The following is a 22,198-nucleotide window of genomic DNA, read 5'->3' on the forward strand; positions in this document are numbered from 1 at the left end:
AAACTGTCCCTTGCTACCATGAAACTTATATTTTGCTTTAAAACATGAACCAACAATTCTTAATTGTAATTTCTTTTCATCTTTAAAAAGGGTATTGACATCCCAATATTTAGTGGGAAGTTCCCAGGTATTGTCCGCTAGTGACAGTCTGCTGGCAAATCCAGACATGCGATGGAAGGATGCTGATGTGAAGGACACAGGGACACCTGATCCAAGAACTGTGGCATTTCATTCAGAGTGTCAACCTGACATTCAGTTGGTATGACTTTGAGGTTGAATATAGGGTTAAATCTGTATACATTTGGTTAACAATAAATAATAATAAATAAATCCAGATAATACATTTACAAATGGAATCATGATACACTGCAATGCGTTTTTTACTGCATTACTAGGTATCACATACATACAAAAAGAGACCCAAAAAAACCGGAAAATCATTATTCTGTTTCTAATTACAAGGTATGACAAATTTTCTAAATGCTGACAAATAACGTAAGGTGGCCAATACTGATTTTATTTGCAATTTCCTTTCAGATATGGGACCCGATTATTCAGAGAACTGCAGATTTTATGAAGCTGTTTTTGAGAGAAGATTTGGTTTTCTCCATCTGTATTGCCACCAACCATTATGCTGAGATGGTCATATCTAGGGTGAAGGATTGTCATTATGCTTCCCAAGGAAATTCGCATCCTCTCACTGAAGAGGAATTATACAGGTATTACTAGTTTTAAAGTACCGATATTGTGACATTGATTTCCAGTTTAAAACGAATAATAAAATGCATAATAAAAAGATTATCTTTACCAAAATTAATCTTGCTGTGCGTCTAACAATTTAATAGATGTGTACTACAATTACCTCTGATCAAATTTCATAAGTAATTAAATGCATACTAGTAATTTTCAGAGGGCCTTGACTATTGAAAACATTTACAGAACCAATTGAGCATTCAAAAGCTCTGACAATACATTAGTATTTAGGGCTAAGTATTAAGAAATTCTTTTTTTTCCAAATTTTTGTGCATTATCTTATACATGTTTACTGTGAAGTTCCAGTCGATAGACAGATATTGGTCAATGCATGCCGCTATCGGAACAACCAAGTACAGTGTATCAAGAATGATATCTAGAAATAAGTTTTAAGAGGTTGAATATAAGAACATTTTTGTTAAATATGATACAAGTACATTTAAATCTAGTGATTGAAAGTAAGTACTTTAACATTCGTATACGTTGAACTTGCAGAGGAAAAACGGGTAGTACTTTTTGATAACATTTGATAAGGTGCTGTTGCTTAGCAACCAAATATATTTGAATGCAAAAAATGAAATTATTTTAGATTAACAATAAAGATCTTTGTTTTAATATTGCAATATTTATTCTATTTAGTGGAACATAATGGCAAAACGTCATATTATTAAAAAATGATGGATATGTACAATGTATATAAAGCACAAAGTTTCCATTTTATGACCTTTGACCTTAATTCTTTTCATCATATTTTTTGTTAAAAACCTTTTAAAATGATTAAGATTTATTTAAAGATTATATTTTTAAAATAATGTGACATTTACTAATCATCATTCAATGCAATTATGTTTAAATTGTGTCGAATGTATGTAGAAAGGCAAATTATGGTCAAAATTGTACTCTGAGTGTTGTTACTTAGCAACCAAAAATATTTGTTTGTCAATAAAATTGATTTATTTGATTGTGGTGCTTTTGTAGTATTTTCAAAGGCACATCAGCTCATACATTTAGAATTTCCTATTTTTGACTCTAATCCAGTGAGAGGGGTCGTAATATATATATTTCAGAGAAAAAAATTGCAAAAATGTGCACTTATATGACCTTTGACCCCATAGATATCTTTGAGGTCATGGGATACCTTGACAAACTTTATAAGAAATCATTCCCTGTCCAATTCCTAACAAAATTATATGTCATATGCATATCCCAAATCGTGATACATGCAGATTTCATTCGATGTAAAAATATTGTCATTTAGTCTTTAAAAACCTCTAAAATGTGCCGGTAGAGAAAGGGCTAATTAATAATGATTAATGGAACCATAATCAGGAAGATAAACGATAAAATTGATACGTGGCATAATACTGGAACGGGAAAAAACAGTGAGTAATTTGAGTAACGTGTGCATTATTTTCTACGGGAACACATTCAGTGTTTTATCCTACCTGCTTTTAAACTATATTTCAATCAGTTGATATAACTGCAGAATGATTTTAAACCACCTTATAAAATGCTCGATAATGTGTATTCTCTTCGAACAGATGAAGGTCTCTGGATTACCAAATTGTAGAGGGTAAGTAGAGGATAAATTATCATTATTTTTAAGTATTAGCAGATTCACATGTAAAAGATGTTTTACTATTCATTTGAAACTATGCATTATTTATTAAACAATTAGTGCTCAAGGTCAAGTGAGACTTCCTGATCAAACTTCGTCAACTGCCTGTGTATACACTGTTCTTGTACTCTATTTTCCTCTGAAGAAAGACAAAGTAATCTGGACATAACGCATCCATTGATAAAGGCAATTCAAGTATTCTCTAATAAAGAACCACTCAATGCCGACAGGAAACGATCAATTATCTGCAAAGCATCAACGTGTGTTTAAAGCATCATTTTTGTGAAAGTTGCCGCGAACAATGAATTTTTTGATATGTTCATATCATAATCTCGAGAGCTAGACGGAGATCAAAGTAAAGTCTAAGAATGTACAAAGACACGGGGAGGAAAATATTTTAAAAACCTTCCACTTGATCACCACAAGGATGCATCCCATGCACAGCAAAATATTAAATAAATAAATTTATATACTTTAAATTAAGATGTATCCACTGTGTGGCCGCAGGAGTTCTCATAGAACCATGCACAGGCGGGATTTTAAATTTTATATTATAATGTACAGTTCCTTTAAATTGTTTTGTTGATGTTCAATGTTCGTGTGAATATTTGTTAATCAAATTGAAATAGGCAACTCCTCTGAATGTCGTCTCATTGTGACACAATCTGGCAGTAGTTATTATATAATTTGGTACCGTATAAGTTTTACATAAGCATCAGGATATTTGAGATAACTTTGTTAATATACTCGAGTAGCATTTGTTCCCACCGTTATTCCGAAGACTTAAAGTGGTAAGAAAAGAACGTTTCAGTTTTGTCAAGGAGTATTGAAAACAATGTCTAGAAATATCTTTTAGAATACCATGGTACATCACTCAAAATTAGGTGCAAGTAGATGGCTTGTAGATTTATGGTTTGCTAACACCATAACCAGATAAATCAGGATACAGAAGGGGATTAATATTAGACACAAGAATATAGAGAATATTCTTAGCGAAATTTCTCAAGAAACTAAAGAGTGCAATTAAGTTAATTTATATGCAGAAATCATCATTCAATATAATTTCCAGTTAGTTGATATCCAGGTTTTCATGGATATGATTATGTCATGATTGATGTTTAACTTTTAACAAAATATATTTTATGAGTGACATAAATTACATGAAATGTGAAGATAACGAACAGTGATTAATCTCACAACTCTTATCAGGAATACAAAATAGAGAGGTGGGAAAACACGGAATATTGGAAATCCATGTATTACGTTTTAAAGAGGTTCGCAACTGATATTTGGAGTTATGTCAATTTTTTGGGAAGTGTATTTTTTATTTCTACATTGAAGGAGGATTAGAAAATTAAAAAGAATAACTGGGGTTGCAACGCTTGTTAATGAGATTAATAGAATCCTTCATTAGTACGAGTGTGGGATAGGGAAATCCCACCGAGGGGACAAGATTCGCAGTCTAGGACGAGGCTGTGCCGAGTCCTAGACGGCAAATCTTGTTCCAGAGGTGGGATTTCCCTATCCCACACAAGTAAATAATGAAGGATTATTTTTCTCGCATTTTACCTACAGTTTAGTGCATAGATTTATGAGCTATGAGAAAATTTTAAATTATGAAAATCCTCATTTGAACTTCAATGCAAAAACTAATTAGATAGACAGAAAGATCATACCCGAAAATGGTTTACACTGTAAGTGTAAACTAAAAAACCCAAGGTTGTCCATCAGAAAGTATACTACATTAAAATTTAAAGAAAACAATGCAAAATATTTTACTTCACCGTGTAACGTAAATCTTCACCGTGTAACGTAAATCATAGAAAATATATGACGTCACAATCAAATGACGTCGCAGCAGTGTGAGACAGAATAATCTCACATGGCTGTCTCGCATGGGTAAAGTCGATCTCACACTGGTGATAATGTGAGAAATAGTGTTCTAAACATGACTTTTTTGCACTTAAAATTTATTTAATTAAACTTGATATTTCTGTCGGTGTCAACACAACACAAGCAACACAAATCAATAATTACATAAAATAGATACATACACATGTCTTCTAACACTACAGATAAAAATAAATAAATGAATACTAGTAATCGAAATAAATAATGACCTTTTTGCACTTCATACACGAAAAACTTCATGACATCAATATTGATAGTTTAAAAGGACATAATAGGAGCAATGTCAATTTCTAAAATTTTATACGATTTTCAAGATCTGGTCTTACAATTTAAAATGCAATTTAAAAAAGTGGGGGTTGGAGATCAAATTTATGAATTATTGGCAAAAATACTGAATTCTTATACAAAATTTCGAGTAAATTAATTAAAACTGTTTTAAGATGCAAGGTGAAAATAACGAACAGTGATCAATCTCATAACTCCTACAAGCAATACAAAATAGATAGTTGGGCAAACACGGACCCCTGGACACACCAGAGGTGGGATCAGGTGCCTAGGAGGAGTAAGCATCCCCTGTTGACCGGTCACACCCGCCGTGAGCCCTATATCCTGATCAGGTAAACGGAGTTATCCGCAGTCAAAATCAGTGTGCCAAGAACGGCTTAAAAATCGGTATGAAACACGTCAGACAGCATTTGACCCAATGCGAGGTTGTATTGACGAACTAGATCGTTATAACGACCATAGAATTTGCGAAATGCTGACTTCAATCGAGACTGTTGAAATCCCTGTACCATCAACTTGTTTGTCAGTAGCTTACCTCGATTTCAAAACTGACTATACCCAGAACAAGCTCTTGCATATCGAATCAGTTGAGATATATAAACACCATATGCAGGTGATAATGGAATATTGCTACATAAATGTGGGAAGTTGACGATGGAGAAGCTGAAATCATCCCGTTTGTCATACAGTTGAGTTGTTAGTTAATAAACTACAACATTTGAACTAGTTCCAAGTCTCAACTACCTATATCATAAATCATAAAACTGAAATACATGTATAGGAGTATAAAAATAGACGATACATTGGATGAAACTGAAACTGTAATATCATGCAGAATTAGAACTTTTTGATTAATGAATCCTTCCGCCACAAAATATAGTCCTTGCAAAACCCTTTCAAAATTTGAATTGCAATAAAAAAAATCAACTGGATAGGGTTCAGCAATAAATGTGTAATGTGTTTGCACCAATGGGATCAGTATTGAACCAGAACTTAGTTGTAGCATCCTGCGCAGTTGTACTCAAAAGCTCAGGAGCTAACTTCCTTAAATGTGCTTTAATTTGCATAACATTAGTGGTTAGTGTTCGTTTCATGATCGGGTTCAATATAGAGAGGTGGGAAAACACGAATCATCGGACATCCATGTGTTGCGTTTTAGATGTGGTTTAATTAGCATTTCATTAGTTGTTGGTGTTCATTTCATGACCGGGATTATAACTTGATTGATTGTTTTGATATTGTTTAATGTCCATCTCGAAAATAGTTCACCAATATGAAGACCTCACCACTGCCAGTGAAGGGCTGCAAAAATCAGGCTTATGCTCTTCGCTTATGGCCTTTGAGCAGTTAGGGATCTGTAGAGTTCCACACCTACTGTGACACAGGACCTCGGTTTTTGCGGTCTCATCCGTAGGATCGCCTTACAACAAGCAAGGGGCAGTGAGGACCTATTCTAACCCGGATCCCTACGAGACTCAATCTCGATCGTACATTGGCCTACATCAAACTTAAGAGGCAATCATGACAGTGTCTACTCCATCGTGAACTGCTCCCATATAGAAATAGTAGTCACTGGTGTATCGAACAGGACTTTAAACCCCCGTGCAGCAGACGTTGACACGTTATATACCCGTCGCTGTGGTCCAAAGCAACATGAATAAGTCTAAATTGTACCACTCTTTTCAATACTGGTAACGTTTTAGTGTAAGTGTGACGGAATTGAAAAGACCAAAACAAACACATGATTTGCAGTCACTACCTTTTTAATATTTTAGGGCAAACCGATCAGTTTGTTGCGCTCGATTCGTTTGGAATAAACTTCTAAAGACCTATACATGTATGTATTACACGGTCACAATGATTCAATACTGACGTTGTGGAATGATGAATGAAGCTTGAAGAAATTCTTTATCTTAAACAGCGTGCGATATCGGGTTTCATGGACCTAACTGCTCTAGGCCATGTCCGTATCCTGCATTCGGGAAGGACTGTCAGTTTATTTGTAACTGCAGTATACATTATTGTCATCGTCAGCATGGTTGTGGAGAATGTGAAAAAGGTACTTATATTGTGTTGATTAAACATAGTGAGGTATGCAAGGTATCTAATGCAAAATAACGAGAATTTACAAATTTTCTACCGATGAAACGGTGTTAATTTCCAATTTGACTGATATTTAGGAGAAATCATATTCTTTAGATATACCACATACTGTTCTCCTGATGTCAAAACAAAGAAGGTACCATAGCATGAATTTCTTAAAGGTCATATCTTAATGATTTTCTTATAGGTTATATTTTAATGACTTTTTCCCAGTTTACTTGCAGAAGGTCGGTAGTCTCATCCCAGGTACATTGTATCTGGGTTCTCTCTTTCACCAATAAAAACTGGGCGCCATCATATAACTGAACAATTGTTGGATGTGGCGGAAAACGTCAATCAATCAATCAATCTTAATCAATTCGTGTACATTTTAAAATGTTTTTGATTTATATATTTTGTTTTTAATTCTTGTCATTCGCATCTATATCCTACTGTTGTGTTGTTAAATTTGTTTTTCGTAAGATTTGAAAATATATCAAAATTGCTGGTCAATTTTTTTCCTCAAATGCAAGGTGAAGATAACGAACAGTGATCAATCTCATAACTCCTACCAGCAATACAAAATAGATAGTTGGGCAAACACGGACCCCTGGACACACCAGAGGTGGGATCAGGTAATATTGCCATGGGTGTTTTATGCGATATAATGTTCTCTTCGAAACGTTTGGGGGTAATTTGATTAATTAATATTCCCAGCGCCTCTATAGACAAAATGTCCTAATAAAGTATCATGCTTAGGACTCAAACTACCAGGAAATGGAGAAAAATTCGCCTTCAGAAGCCAATGTTTTAATTTTCAGATTTTATTACTATGGTAACCAATTTTCAAAAATAATGTATATGGTTCTTGAAAGTACACATGTGAAAGATTTTAAAGGTCCATCATGACATCTGATTCTCGCCTGGAATGGGTGGAGATACACTCAGGCACCTGCCATCGTGGAAGTAAAAAAGCAACAAAAATGAGGAAAATATACCAATTTTCAACCCCTCCTAATTCAAATCAAAGTACTTAAAGTACTCGTGGGAGTTGAACATTGTGGAAATTCAGTTAGAAAAGATAGTACTGGAAAGGTAGGGGGATAAATGACTGAATATTATCATGATTTTAGATACAAATCAACTGTTGTTGTTTCAAAGCGTTACAACAGCAAACATGGATAATGGAAGGCCCATGGGCCACAACGCTCCTCGAGTAACTGAAGTCGTGTTGTTGTTTTCTAGAATTTCACCCCTTTATATTCTCATGAAAAATGTGACCACATATTATGGCCCAAACATTCAAATCAATATGGTTATCAATGCCTTGCAGTTATGAAGAAGTTTTTCCCCTGTATATATACATTCAAGTTTAATCCTAGTTATAGGTAATTCTAAGGATTCATTACTTGAAAAGGTAGTCCAATATGCTAAACTGTCACCTGAGTATACTACAGTCGGAACACTTCTAGTATACCGGTCCCCAAAATAAGGCGCTAAAATGTGTGCCGCCGAAGGCGGTTTAGTATATATATACGATCGCGTTAGCGATCAGTAAAATCGCTAAAACGGAAAAAAATCACAAAAATAACCCCAAATTCGAATTCCTTGTTAAAAATGAAGTTTAAAAAACTGTTTTTTAAGGTAGAGATTGATAGGTTGATGCTAAAAAAATTAACCATTGAATTTTTTTTATTTTGATATATGTTTATGATGAAGCTTCGATATAAAACATAATAAAAAATCAATGTAGGTAATCGACCTTGTTTTTGAGAAGTATGGCGATTTTAACAACACCTTCTTTAGTCCTTGTAAAGCGTAAAAAGTGAAGAAAAATAAGTAGAGAGCAATATACAAATAGAGCTATAACATTTTTATTGTAAAAAGGATCATAACTTGTCATATATGGTTCCAAACAACCTTTCACATAATTGTATATTACACATCAATTTCAAGTTCAGCAATCATTATTAACATGCAACAACATTACTTCAACAGAGCTACATTGGCCAATTACCTTAAAACAGTGCACAATATTTGCACACAGGGTCATACCTTTGCTTAAGCTGCAAAAAAATTACCCATCAAATTTCTTATTTTATTTCATTAAGTGGTCAGTCTATTAGTAAGTAAAATATATGAAAAAAATTATACACCATAATGGGGTTCAATATGGAACTAGCAAAAAATTCCTAACCCCACCCCATTTTAACAAACTACACATTTTCGTAAGAAAAAGGGTTATTAAAAGATGTTGTAAACAATCCATCAAAAACAGCTTGCTGAAATTCGAAGATTCTTTGTAATACCTTTTTTAAATTAATAAATATAATACAGAAAGTATGTATTTCAAATTTTAGCTTATATTTTGTTGTAGTTCTCGTTGTTGACCTTTGTGCACTTACACTCAGAATATAGATTTATCATACGTCATCATATTTGATGATTAATATTAAGAGTTTTCTCAAATAAAAATCCCCACAAAAAATTGAAATACAATTTATATTTGTTAAAACAAATGTCTCCATTACATCCCAACCCCTTTAATATACTGCATGGTATGGAGGAGAAAGAATGAGCAGGAACATAGACGTCATGAATATGCACTCGGTGCATTGAGAAGAAAGATTCAGCCAGCAGAGATAAACTACTGACCTTTTTATAACTTAGAATGTTTAAGCATTCCCAAATTACCTCTTTGAAAATTGAACATGACAATAAGAAGGTTTCTATAAGCTATTTCAGGGGCGGATCAGGAATTGAAGTTGGGAGGGGGGTGCAACTGTATGAGGCAGGGGTCTGGGGGCCGCCTTGAAAGGGGGGGGGGGGGGTGCGATTCCCCAGAAACTCCTGGATTTTACAGATTTTTTAGGGCTTAAAATATGTCTCCTATGTAGTCATTTTTATTATTTTCTGTCATTTTTAATAAGGTGAAATTAATAAAATAACGCAAATTTTAAGGGTTTTTGGAAAAAGTAGCCGTTCTCCCACTAAAAGTAATTCAATAAATCAAAAGATTTTGTCAGACATTTATTTCTCTGAGAGTGGAGGAAATTATGGATTCTTTTATCGTATATATTTCTCTAAACAAGAGACCACGATTTACTTTAAACTTGAAAATTTTAGGGGGGCTCGCGCCGGTTGCCCCCCACCCCACCCACTATATCCGCCAATGCATTTATGTATGTGCTCTTGCGATTGACCTTTTTGCACTCACAATGATTGCATTAATATTTAGTTATTTTTCATACATTTTTTTTATAATAACCAGACACGATTACCTATTATAAGAAATTGATATGATTATACAGCATAGTGCACCAAATATGTTTAAATAACAACTTTATATTTAATATCAATGGAAAGATTTCCACCCAATCGACCCATGGATTGATTGTATCTTGTTTAACGTCTCTCTCGAGAATTTTTTACTCATATGGAGACGTTACCAAGACCGGTGAACGGCTTTAAATTTAGGCCTTTGCTCGGCGCTTACGGCCATTGAGCAGTGAGGGTTCTTTAGCGTGCCACATCTACTGTGACACTGGGCATCCGTTTTGATGGTCATCTCCGAGGACCAGTGACATTCACACCTGATGCTGAGCGTTTGGCAGTATATATGCACTGAGTGTGTGTAACGGGGGGGGGGGGGGGGGGGGGGGTTAGAAAATGAGAAATTCAAACACATTGATTAAAGTTATAAAATTGGTATTTTATTTTCATTTAGAAATGTTTACTGATTTTGATATATCAAAAACTTAGAATAATCAACAATGACACTTCCTCTATATTTATACAATATTATTGTCTTTAAAAAAGACATGTAATACATGAGTACATGTACTTGTTTTCCATTAAATTCACACTTTAGTATGTTGCACAATATATCCATTGCTCTGGGCTCACAAATACATTATTGATTCTATCCAAGTCCCACATTTTGCAGAAGTTCTTGAATTTTCTCTGTAACCTGTGAAGTTGTGGGGTCCAGGGGATATGACATCATCAATGTAAATGAAGTACCTGTTATAAAAAATATATTCTGTATATTCAAATATTGAAAAAAAGATGAATATCTAATATACTAAGAATTGTCTTTATAAATGTCTGGTGTTAAAATGAAAAATTCTATCTTACTAAGATAGAAAATATTGTACCTTTCTTGCTGATTTTCATGGCAAATTGCTGTTGAAGTTGTTGGCTGGAAGCCCATTTCAACTTGCACTGGTCCTTAGGATGATGCTTAGAAAAAAATCATCATAATTAATATTTGCACAGTCAGTATTAATCATTAATTATACTGTGTCAGACAATGTCAATTTTAAAATCGTGTGTCTCAATGCATGTTTAGTGAACTTTAAAATGCTGATATATTGAAAATTACACACATAACATGTATTTTATTATGTTAATTTTTAAAATCTTGTCTGAAATCAGTATTACATATGTAACACTACATGTATGTTAAATGTGTGCAGTGCAGCAATGTGAACTCTTGCAGTAGTAGTACATCTGCATGATTGCTATTTATTTCATATTGTTATAGTTACCTTCTATTTAAACTGTACATACCCTCCCACCCCCGGGTCCTTAATGAGGTGAATAAACATCATAATTATCATATTACAATATGAGATGACAGATATGTTTTCATAAACTGCCAGTTCATTCTAATAATATCAAAACAAGTTAACTCTAGATTTATCAGACCTGTCTCCTTTACGGAGTGTGGGTCAAGAGAAGGACATCCATATCTTATTTTCATACAATACATTTATTTGCCTATGAGGGGGGCTTGTGATTTTACAAATATTTTAAATAAAGTTTTGTAGACCTACATGCTTGCATGAAACATGAAACCCCAGATTTGAAATATCTCTTAGGTCAATGAAATTTCAAGATACTAGAAGTACTATTATTTATACCAAATAGAATTTTAGTGCAACACCCCCCACCCCCCCCCCCCCCCAACTTGTGAGAGCCCTATTTTGTTTTCAAATCTGGCATATACATGACATCCATTTACAATTACATGCACATGTAGGAGTTATATTTTGGGCACATATGGAATACATAAATGCACAAAAAATGAAACAGCTCCAAATTGTGCGTTTATAGATGTTATTATAAAATCGCGTTGTGAAATAGCAGAGGAAAAGTGGGTTGAATACAAATTCAATTTGCCATTTTTTTCACTTACCAAACGAAATTATGATTTCGTTGTCCACGTTGAATGCATCCATCGAATTCCTCTTCTCAGAAGAAACTTTGTTTAAACTCTCAATGACTACATAAACAGTATTGAAACTCGCAGCACTCGGACACCACGATCACGCTACATCAACAACTTTGTTTACGTAGCGCAGCTATGCATGGTGGTGAATTTCGTGAGGTAAAAAGTGCCATTCTGCACGGACGAAACATGTAGTCCACTATTATTACATTGACGTATTCCTAATCTAAACTATGGCCAAATTTCTATATCTTTCGTCGAGACGACCCTCTCAATCATCGATTCAGTCACAGGAACTTGTACTTTCGGAACCCCTTTTTGTTTTTCAACTACTCTATGGCGATGTACGGAATTCCGAAAAATAATTTCACGTGAAAATACACGATTTTTACTGATCACGTGGTTGCTATCGGTCTCTACCTTAAATCAGTTTTTTAAATCCGAAATGAAAAATAATGCAAGAAGACGTACATTTTTTGTTCCAAAATAAATGGAATCCGTTGTTGAGCAAAAGGGTCACGTGCGCTTTGTATACGTAATTCTCATGAAAATTTGCATGATACGACGTCACTGGTGTTGATGTAAACAAACTGAACAGCTGATTTGCGATGAAAATGCCTCTAAAAGTGATTTTTTTTTATTTGTGCTGATGCAAGAGAGCTGATTCACTAGGATTATCAGTTTTGATAAATTTGGACGGCAAAATCTGTGGCAGCTGTGGCAACGGGAAATTTGGATTAAAGCGACGGATTTATATGAAGATGTTCTAACCAAAATTTCCATCAGGACTGGTAGCTGGTTTGAAAAGCACAAATTAACGCTTTAAAAGGTTCTGTTAATAACATATTTCTGGGTATACAAAGCTAGTAAACGTTTCGTGAGACACGAACTTGAAATTGCAAGTCAAACTGTTGTTGATTGGTATAATTATTCCAGAGAAGTGTATGCATATTTAAGAGAAGAATTCAGAAAAAATAGGAGGAGTGGGAATTTTTTTTTTTTTTTTTTTTTTTTTTTTTTGAAATTGACGAAATTTGGTAAAAGAAAATTTCACAAGGGACGGAAAGTGGACGGTGTCTGGGTTTTTGGAGGCACTAGAAGGGAGACGAAAAGGTGCTTGTTTACAACAGTGGTAGATCGAACACGAGAAACTTTGCTTGAAATAATAAAAACCAAGATACAGCCCGGTACAACTATAATTATAAACTTGGGGCACACACCAATACTATAGAATCTACTTGGCGTGCATTGATCTGATTAATGCAAACAACAGCTTATAGATGACTTTATGTTGTAAGGTAAGACAATTTTAACTACATTTGACTTGTCGGGGGCTACCGCCCTCAAGCCCCCACTTAGTATACTCAAACGCCGTCGGACTTTTATTTTTATCGCACGATTTTCATTGCTCAGCATCCGAGGCGAAAATGCAAATGGCGGCGTGTTTACATTCCGCTTAGCAACGGCAAGGGAAATAACTGTTCATGCACAGTCGCGTACTTCTGGGGACCGGTATACTAGAAACTTCCCCTACAGTCCTGTAGAGGATCAATGGAATGGTAAATAATTGTATAATAACTCAAAATAAATGAAATGCAAAAAAATTTAAAATTGTCGGGCATCGGAAATGCACAAGCCGAGTTGCGCAAGGAATGGGCATAGAGGGAACCGGCAGAAAAGTTTTCAAGAATTATCAAGCAGGGAGCAAAATTTTGCGTACATAAATGTCAGTCGACTTAAATCCTTTGTGACCTTGACCTTTAACCCTTGACCAAAATCAATAGGCTTCTTTGTCTCATCAAGGGCGATAATCCATCTAAGTTTAATTTAGCTACAGAACTGTAGCTCTCTGAAAAAATATTTTGACATAACAGAGAGCTACAGAGCCACCCCTTATAAAAACCTTCGATTTACGGCGCACAAAAAGCTGCGCACGGTTGAGGCCTTATATCGTTGTATTCTTGAGTTGCTGTCTCATAAATTTAATATCAAAAAATTCTTAACATATTTTCCTACTATACTTGTGTCTAAACATATCTTCAAATATTCATTAAAGCCCCATACGACCTGAAAATTCCCAGCTTCAAATGATTTCGTTTGTTGATGTAGCCATGTTAGGTAGCCGGTCAATTCGTACCCTGTTGCTGTTAGTATATATTCATAAAATTCGTTATATGTTATGTATTCGCTCTTCATTTATTATCAATAGGAATAATTTATAGAAATTAAAAAATAAAGTTTTTCTAAAGGTAAAATAAGCTCTTGATTCATGAAAATGCTACTAAAGTCCTTAACACTCGTGTGGCAGGGATGGAGACCGGACCAGACTAATGAAAGCCGCATTGCCGTGAGTTTAGCTATTTGAATAATTATTATTTAAAGGCACTGGGGTGATATATTATTTAAAATATTTAGCTGAAATATTTGTGGGGATATTAGTTCACATCTAGACGTTATTGTGCAAGTATGGAAATTAACCAGGAATCGAATTGACCGGCTACCTAACATGGCTACATCAACAAACGAAATCATTTGAAGCTGGGAGTTTTCAGGTCGTATGGGGCTTTAATGAATATTTGAAGGTATGTTTAGACACAAGTATAGTAGGGAAATATGTTAAGAATTTTTTGATATTAAATTTATGAGACAGCAACTCAAGAATACAACGATATAAGGCCTCAACCGTGCGCAGCTTCTTGTGCGCCGTAAATCGAAGGTTTTTATAAGGGGTGGCTCTGTAGCTCTCTGTTATGTCAAAATATTTTTTCAGAGAGCTACAGTTCTGCAGCTAAGTTTAATTGAGATCCTATCATTTGTTAAAAAATTATAGTGCAGAAAACAAAATTTTCTCCAAATTTCAGTCTATTTATAGCCAGTGACCTTGACCTTTGACCTATTGACCCCAGAATTGATAGGCTTCCTCATCTTACTGAGGGTGACAATCCATCTAAGTTTGAATGAGATCCTATAATTTGCTCAAGAGCTATGGTGCGGAAATGAAATGTTGATGCGTACCCGCCTGCCCGCCCAAAGGCACTTCATCAGATCATATGCCGAGTTCGACTTCATCGCAACTCCGCTAAAAATGAAACACTAGTCAAATAATGTTATTTATTGCCAAGGTATTTGGGATATTATACTGTGGCTCAAACAGGGGGTGAATGAACCTGACAGTATGGAAAGCATATAGTGGAATCAGACTTGTGATGCTGGAAATCTATAGTGATTAATAAACTATACATGTACAAGATCCATAACTTTTTTTTTTCAGTTTGTGAGGGAGAATCCTCATGTCTCTTTCATCTGTAGACAAATAAACAATGTGTTTTGACCAGAGCAATTTCCAATCCTTTTTGCAGCATAAATTCAACATTGTGGCAACTGGGTTAAACTTTGATAGTGAAGTAAAACATGGCAGCACCTTATCCCATGCTCTTAAAATTTCTGTTTGACACACTCATGACATCCACTCAAACATTACAGAGTGCAGCAAAATCCCATTGTAATAGGGGATTCAAAATGGATAACTGGTACAAAATATGGTACATACTATTCAAAAAGGATAATGAAGGACTAAGACCATGTTTATCAAAATTCGGCCTAACGTCCAAAGTGAATAATTTTTTGTTAGAAATATCCTCTAACATGTTCTTTTCCTATAATGTACTGGTTTTTATACGTAGAGTTCGTGAAAGAACACTATTTTTAGGTTTACATTACTAGTATAAATCCTATAATTTGCTCTACTTTGTAAGATTGCGTCATACAACGTCGCTATATATTATTAGAAGTGGTAACGTATTGTAAAACATAATTATGCAATGAGCAGTTTAATATATAATAAGATCTTGAAAAAGAAATTTTCTTTCAAAATACGCAATAAGGTTATTTTACTTATAGCCCGAATGGCACACCATATTTTTCAATCCTGCCTTCATTCGGCCATTTTCACACGCCGCGCCGTTAGCCTGTTTGTGCTGTTCGTGGAAGTTGCAGAGGATGTACTCATCGCATTTCAACGTAAGTTTTAGAAATATGAATATACTTCACCTCTACTCGTTAAACTGTATAACCAAATAGGTGTACCAATTGCTCTTAAAAATAATAAACAAGTCGCATGGAACGAATAGTATGGTGCGCCTGTGGTGTGTTGACAAACACATAATATTCACGCATTGGGCTGTTGGAAATCCCACAACAAATCTGTTAACTGTTGTCAACATATATTTATTGTTTATCTATTATAATTATATATTGTTAAGATTTAAAATTGTATGTATATCAGCTGATCAGAAAAATCAGCTGTTTCACGATCATGCCATTTTCAATTCCAAGTGCATGACCTTCTCGGGTCTATTTGAATTTTCTTACATGATGTTTGACTCACTTCACACTTTGAACTTTCCATGTATCATTGTATGGTCTAAAAAGTATTTGTATAGGTTAAAGAGACATAATTGTATATAGATGTATATTTCCATAATGGTATATGTCTCTGGGGTAACATGTAGGCCTGTGGGGGGGTTATAGGTTGAATAATTTTCGAATGATTTGGTATTCTAGTATTCTACTATGTTTAAACTTAACTTAGTGATTATTTAGTAATCAAATAAAAGTTATATGATGAATCAATACATTTCTTCAATTTACTGTAAACAAAAACTGTTTCTGTGGTTTGGAATCTGTCTGGTATTAGTGCATAATAAATAACTTCATAAGTCAATAAATATATTCTTGTTGTAGTGATGACATTTGCAAAATCTGTGAGAATAGAAAAAAATGTGTTAGGGTCAACAGAAATTTTTAATTAGGGTAGGTCGAGAAAGTGGAAACCAATTAACATATATATATATTTTTTGGCCTTACGCGGAAACATGGATTAGAAAAGTCAGAATGATTTTTACATTCAATAATTTTTAAATACTTAAAAGCACCATTAAGCCAGGAAAATCATAAGAACAGTTTGGTTTTATAATTTAAATGTGCCATATTTCAAGATAAATTGTAAAACATGTCAAACTTAATTTCAACAATTACACTTACAACTTACATGCCTGCATTGGGATTAGATATAGAATCACTCAGAGAATGTTGAATTTCATGGGTACTACCATGATTTAAGCATATATTTTTTATCTCCTTTATATTATTGAATATTAAATTTTTCCATACATCTCCCACAAGAAAGAGTATGAAACAAAAATATTTTGTGAATTTGCTGATAATTGTGAAGTAAGATAATATATCAACATTAGCTACAACAAAAATTATTAGATGGGGAATCAAATTCAAATGAAATGTTTGTGTTTATAATTATTTATGCAGAAATGTACATGTAACTAAACTGTCCTCTATTGTTTAGTTGGAGACATGTCAATCTCCCACCGAATACATAAATGCAATTTTTCTGAATTCTGTATCAATGAAAATACATGAGGGCATGAAAGTACAACTTTTATATGAATATTATAATACAGGGGTTCGTGTTTGCCCAACTATCTATTTTGTATTGCTTGTAGGAGTTATGAGATTGATCACTGTTTGTTATCTTCACCTTTCATTTATGATATAGTTTTGATAATGATATAATACTGGAGTAATTTGAATTTCAGGATGATATAATATGTACAGCAAAAATTGATGGCAAGGGTGACATGAATCAGATTGACAAGAATCCATATTCCTACTCCTCAATAATGCTATCATCACTGCCATCAGATTCATCAATGATAGTGGCATCAGTGACACATGCGGATAAGTGTTGGACATCACTGAAGGAATAGCTTCCTTGTTGTGCCTGCCAATAGCAAGGTACCAGATTATACAGCAGTTATGTGGAAACAGATTCCCACAATAGGGGGACCAGATTGACACCTACATTGTACAGTATCAGGCAGTTATATCAGAACTGGAAAAACTGGATCCAAACAAGACTATATTGCTTGGAAGAAACATGTCGACTCTAAAGTTTAACCCTTATTAACCCATGGCACTTCTATGTCATTTGAAATATACCTGTGGAGGTTTTTAAAGTGGGTTTTTTTTGGGGGGGGTTATTATTTGGAAGAATTCATATTTGATTATTCAAATGAAAATCTGCAGGTTGAATTATGAATGTCATAATGTACTTTTTGAATGATGAAAAGTGTAGAGTCAAAAGTTATCAAATTGTCAAAAACACTGGTCAGGTCTCAATTCATCATCTTGGACACCTTGCAGTTGGAATTATGATCTCTATGAAGAAATGCTGAAAATCTTGCAAAAGAGGAAATGACAAGTTGGGTCCAAGGCACTTGCATATATGCATGAGAAGGTGTTCTATCCAGGCTTGAGGTCAATTACATAGCAATGTAACGCCTTACATTACCTAGAAAATTTCACATTACCATTACTCCTATTTTGAAATATAATGTATTACATTACTTGAGAGTGAATTTACATTACACATTTACATAACATACTGTCAGATATTAAAGAAATGACAGAAAAATTATTTCTGTATTATGATTTTTAATTATACATTAACATGAGAACACAAAATATTCAGCAATGTTAGGAAACATATCTATTAAGTTATTCATTGCATTTGATTGTCATCAATGTTTCAAATGCTTCAGTCAATCACTAATAAAATGAATTATTCTAGATCTTCGAAATATCATCAAATATTTGAAGTAGTGTAAATGTAATGAAAAATAATGTACAGTACAGTATGCATTACATTACCATTACTTGTAATGCAAAAATGGTCCATTACACCCCCATGACATTGAAACTGGTTGTCATTTAATTACCATTACCCCAGGCCTGGTTCTGTCGAGAGGTATTGAAATTCTCTGTAGAGACTTTGTCTCAGGAAGTGGCCGAGATTGATTGTGACAATTTTGTTGGATGTGAATTTAGTGACACACATGTGTACACTTGCTACACAATATAGCATGTGGTGGTTTCAACAAGAAAGTTCTTACTCTGCAGGAAATGACGAATAGCTAATGGATTCACATTTTTTCTGACTTTTCTTCTGTACATTAGATGCATTGGAAAAACTTTCCTTTCCATTATCTTTTGCTAGTTCATTCTTTGAAATAAAATCAAGTCCGAAAATAAAGTATTTTGGTTTGGTTTTTTTCAATGAATTTTAAAAATGTAATCTGTAATCCTTGCATATTTTCTTGGTGTTCTGTGATTGTTATTTTTATTTGTATTCAGGTATAATTTCATCTTCAGTGTCTTGAAAGAAATTAATTTTTCAATAACGCCAAGAAAAATGTAGTTAACAGTATGATTAAAAAAAAAAAAAATATTGACACGGGTAGGAATTGAACCCGGATCTCCCGATTGAAGGACGGGCTCTCTACCACTAAGCCACGACATCTATGACGTCACACCCTTAAAAATCTTTTATATGTTTACTTGCCCTAGTTAACGTTATACTTTCGATATATCGGCAATAGTTTTAGTTATATCAATGCATGTTCTATAAATTCTTTTCATTTTGATCTTAGTAATTCTGTTGGTGTCGTCTAAATAAAAACTTTCTATAGCATTGAAGGTCCGATTTGTCGGACAGCAGATTCGTTTGTTTACGCATCAAAATTCTATAGCTTTTGATAAAAACACCACATAGGGGTGTATTCTGCATGGAAATGATGTAGACTCCACATAAGTATGTTGTTTTAATTTTTCAAAGCAACATAATTAATAAAATACCCACAACTCTCACAAAAATAGATAATTCCGGATTGCTCTCGATTTAATTCAAAGTTGATATTCATCAACAGCACACCTTTCGATCCAAAAAATCGTTCGTGCAAAATTTATTTGTATTGATAGATTTTGATAGACTACAGTCAGTTTCTGGATCGAAGGTCGTGTTTTATATGAATTATATGACTAAATTTGAAAAAAGTGGAGATTTCTGCAGAAAACCAGACCGATACCGGTTTTGTCTTGTATAGAATTCCACAAGCTGACGTTTTGGCGGGGAAATCTTGGCACGTCGCGATGGTATAAAGATTATATTATCAAATGATAACAATTTTATTTCAATTAATTCTGCTTTATTTTTTAACACACCACAGGGCCGATATAGCTAAACATGGTCTTAGTCCTTTGACATATTGATGTCTTGGAAAAGGAAATTCTGACATCGGGGCTCTAAGCGTTTTCAAACATTGTCATTTGATAAAAGTGTTCTACATTTTTAAAAATAGAGATTAATATGTCTTTACATACATAGGTGAGAAAGTTTCCATTATTCCTAGCCGAGACATACCATGTATGCTTAAAAAATTCATAAACAAATATCACACTACTCACGTAGAAAATGTGGACCTTACCGTCAGATCATCAAGCGCAGCGAAACACGCCATTTCGATATTATAGTCGACGAAAGCTCGGTAACAGTAATGAATAAGGTACACTCATTTTGTATCTATTTTGTGACTTTCTTTATTAAAAGGAACAGTTCTCTAATGTGTAACGTGCAATTACTACGTAATTCAATAACTTGAAGCATGAAGCAGTTTCACTTTGCCACCGGATATAAGAAATTTTATTTCGTATTCCGATCCCAATCGAAAGTTGTTGACTGGGAATGACGTGTTTTAATTCAATCTACATGTAACATCAAGCATTTTTTGTATCACATTAAAAAAAAACCCAAATATATACACATACACAAGGTTTCGCACCATATTCGATATTTCGCGCCACGGTGTCAATAGGGCTTGTGTGCAGTTGTCGTTCGTTTCCCTATCAATGTTTATAGGTGACGCTGTGCTACAAACGATAATTTTCAACCTTATCTTTTATTTTTCTATGTCTATCAGTATCAATTTGATCGAAATCTTGTATTCAAATTGATTTGAATACAATATCATTGCATTTATTTACATGTCAATTATCAAAATTAGATTTATTCAGAAAAGTTACATGGATTATTTAATGGCGGATGTTTATAAAAGTTTATGTTGATTTACCTAGGAGTAAATCAGCTGACACAGGACCCCCGCTGACGACCACTATACAAATCAATACAAATTACTGCGCAGAAAAGTGCGTGATGACCCAGGGAGATTGAACATAGTTCAACTCCCAAAAAAAATTCCCAGTATAATGACAGATATCAACTTTCAGCAAACTTCCTAAACTTTCCAACAACTCCAAATTTGCAATAGGGTCCTTGATTCCTTTTCGAGATATTTTACATCAAAGATGCAGTAGAATTGCCCGCCTAGAAGTCAAACTCTCATACATTTCACAGTCACAGTTTCGAATCCCATAAAAAGGCACTGGATCAATGTAGAATGGTCATCTTCCTATATTAATACAGATATCAATAACAATGAAACTAATTAAATTCTATAAAATACTCTTAACATATTTACATTTTAACCCTGGTCACTTTAGCTTCGTATTGGCAATTCGCCAGGTATATTGAGACTTTAAAAATCAGTTAAACTAATTGTGATATCTGAATTCAGTTTGTGAAGCTAGTCTGTACGGATATAACTGTAAAAACCCTTGCCAATAGCCAAACTATTGAGAAGAATGTCAAAGAAATTGTGAATGCAAACAGCAACTGTGTAATGCGACAACGGGGTGCAGAGGTATCAAATGCTTGTTTAACCCTTTCTCTACCGGCACATTTCAGAGGTTTTTAAAGATTAAATGACAGTATTTTTAAATCGATTTAAAGATTTAGGGTAGGCATATGACAAATAATTTTGTTACGAATTGGACAGGGAACAATTTCTTATAAAAATTTTCAAGGTATCCCATGACCTCAAAGCGGTCTACGGGGTCAAAGGTCATATAAGTGCACATTTTTGCAATCTTTTTTCTCTGAAATATATATATTACGACCCCTCTCACTAGATTAGAGCCAAAAATAGGAAATTCTAAATGTATGAGCTAATGTGCCTTTCAATATACTACAAAAAGAACAAAATCAAACCAATCAATTTTATTGACAAACAAATATTTTTGGTTGCTAAGTAACAACACTCAAAGTACAATTTTGACCGTAATTTGCCTTTCTGCATCCATTCGACACAATTTAAACGTAATTACAATCCATGATGATCAGTAAATGTCACATTATTTTAAAAAAATAATCTTTAAATAGATCTTAATCATTTTAAAAGGTTTTTAACAAAAAATATAATGAAGAGAATTAAGGTCAAAGGTCACCAAATGGAAACTTCGTACTTTATGTACTTGTCCATTATTTTCTAATAATATGACGTTTTGCCATTATGTTCCATTAAATAGAATAAGTATTGCAACATTAAAACAAAGATCTTTCAATTATT

At 33.9% G+C, this 22,198-nt stretch overlaps 2 long non-coding RNA genes across 2 annotated transcripts; one reads left to right on the plus strand and one right to left on the minus strand.

The window, feature by feature from the left end:
• Positions 1–8,501: 8,501 nt before the first annotated feature.
• Positions 8,502–12,298, minus strand: LOC130053135 (uncharacterized). Its single transcript, XR_008801627.1, has 3 exons — positions 11,850–12,298; positions 10,807–10,891; positions 8,502–10,672 (listed from the first exon to the last, which is right to left on the minus strand). It is a non-coding gene; the product is annotated as an uncharacterized LOC130053135 (long non-coding RNA).
• Positions 12,299–15,746: 3,448 nt separating this feature from the next.
• Positions 15,747–18,990, plus strand: LOC130053136 (uncharacterized). The gene is made up of 2 exons (XR_008801628.1): positions 15,747–15,902; positions 17,495–18,990. It is a non-coding gene; the product is annotated as an uncharacterized LOC130053136 (long non-coding RNA).
• Positions 18,991–22,198: the final 3,208 nt, after the last annotated feature.

The sequence above is a fragment of the Ostrea edulis genome, chromosome 3 (assembly GCF_947568905.1).
Source record: "Ostrea edulis chromosome 3, xbOstEdul1.1, whole genome shotgun sequence".
Lineage (NCBI taxonomy): Eukaryota > Metazoa > Mollusca > Bivalvia > Ostreida > Ostreidae > Ostrea > Ostrea edulis.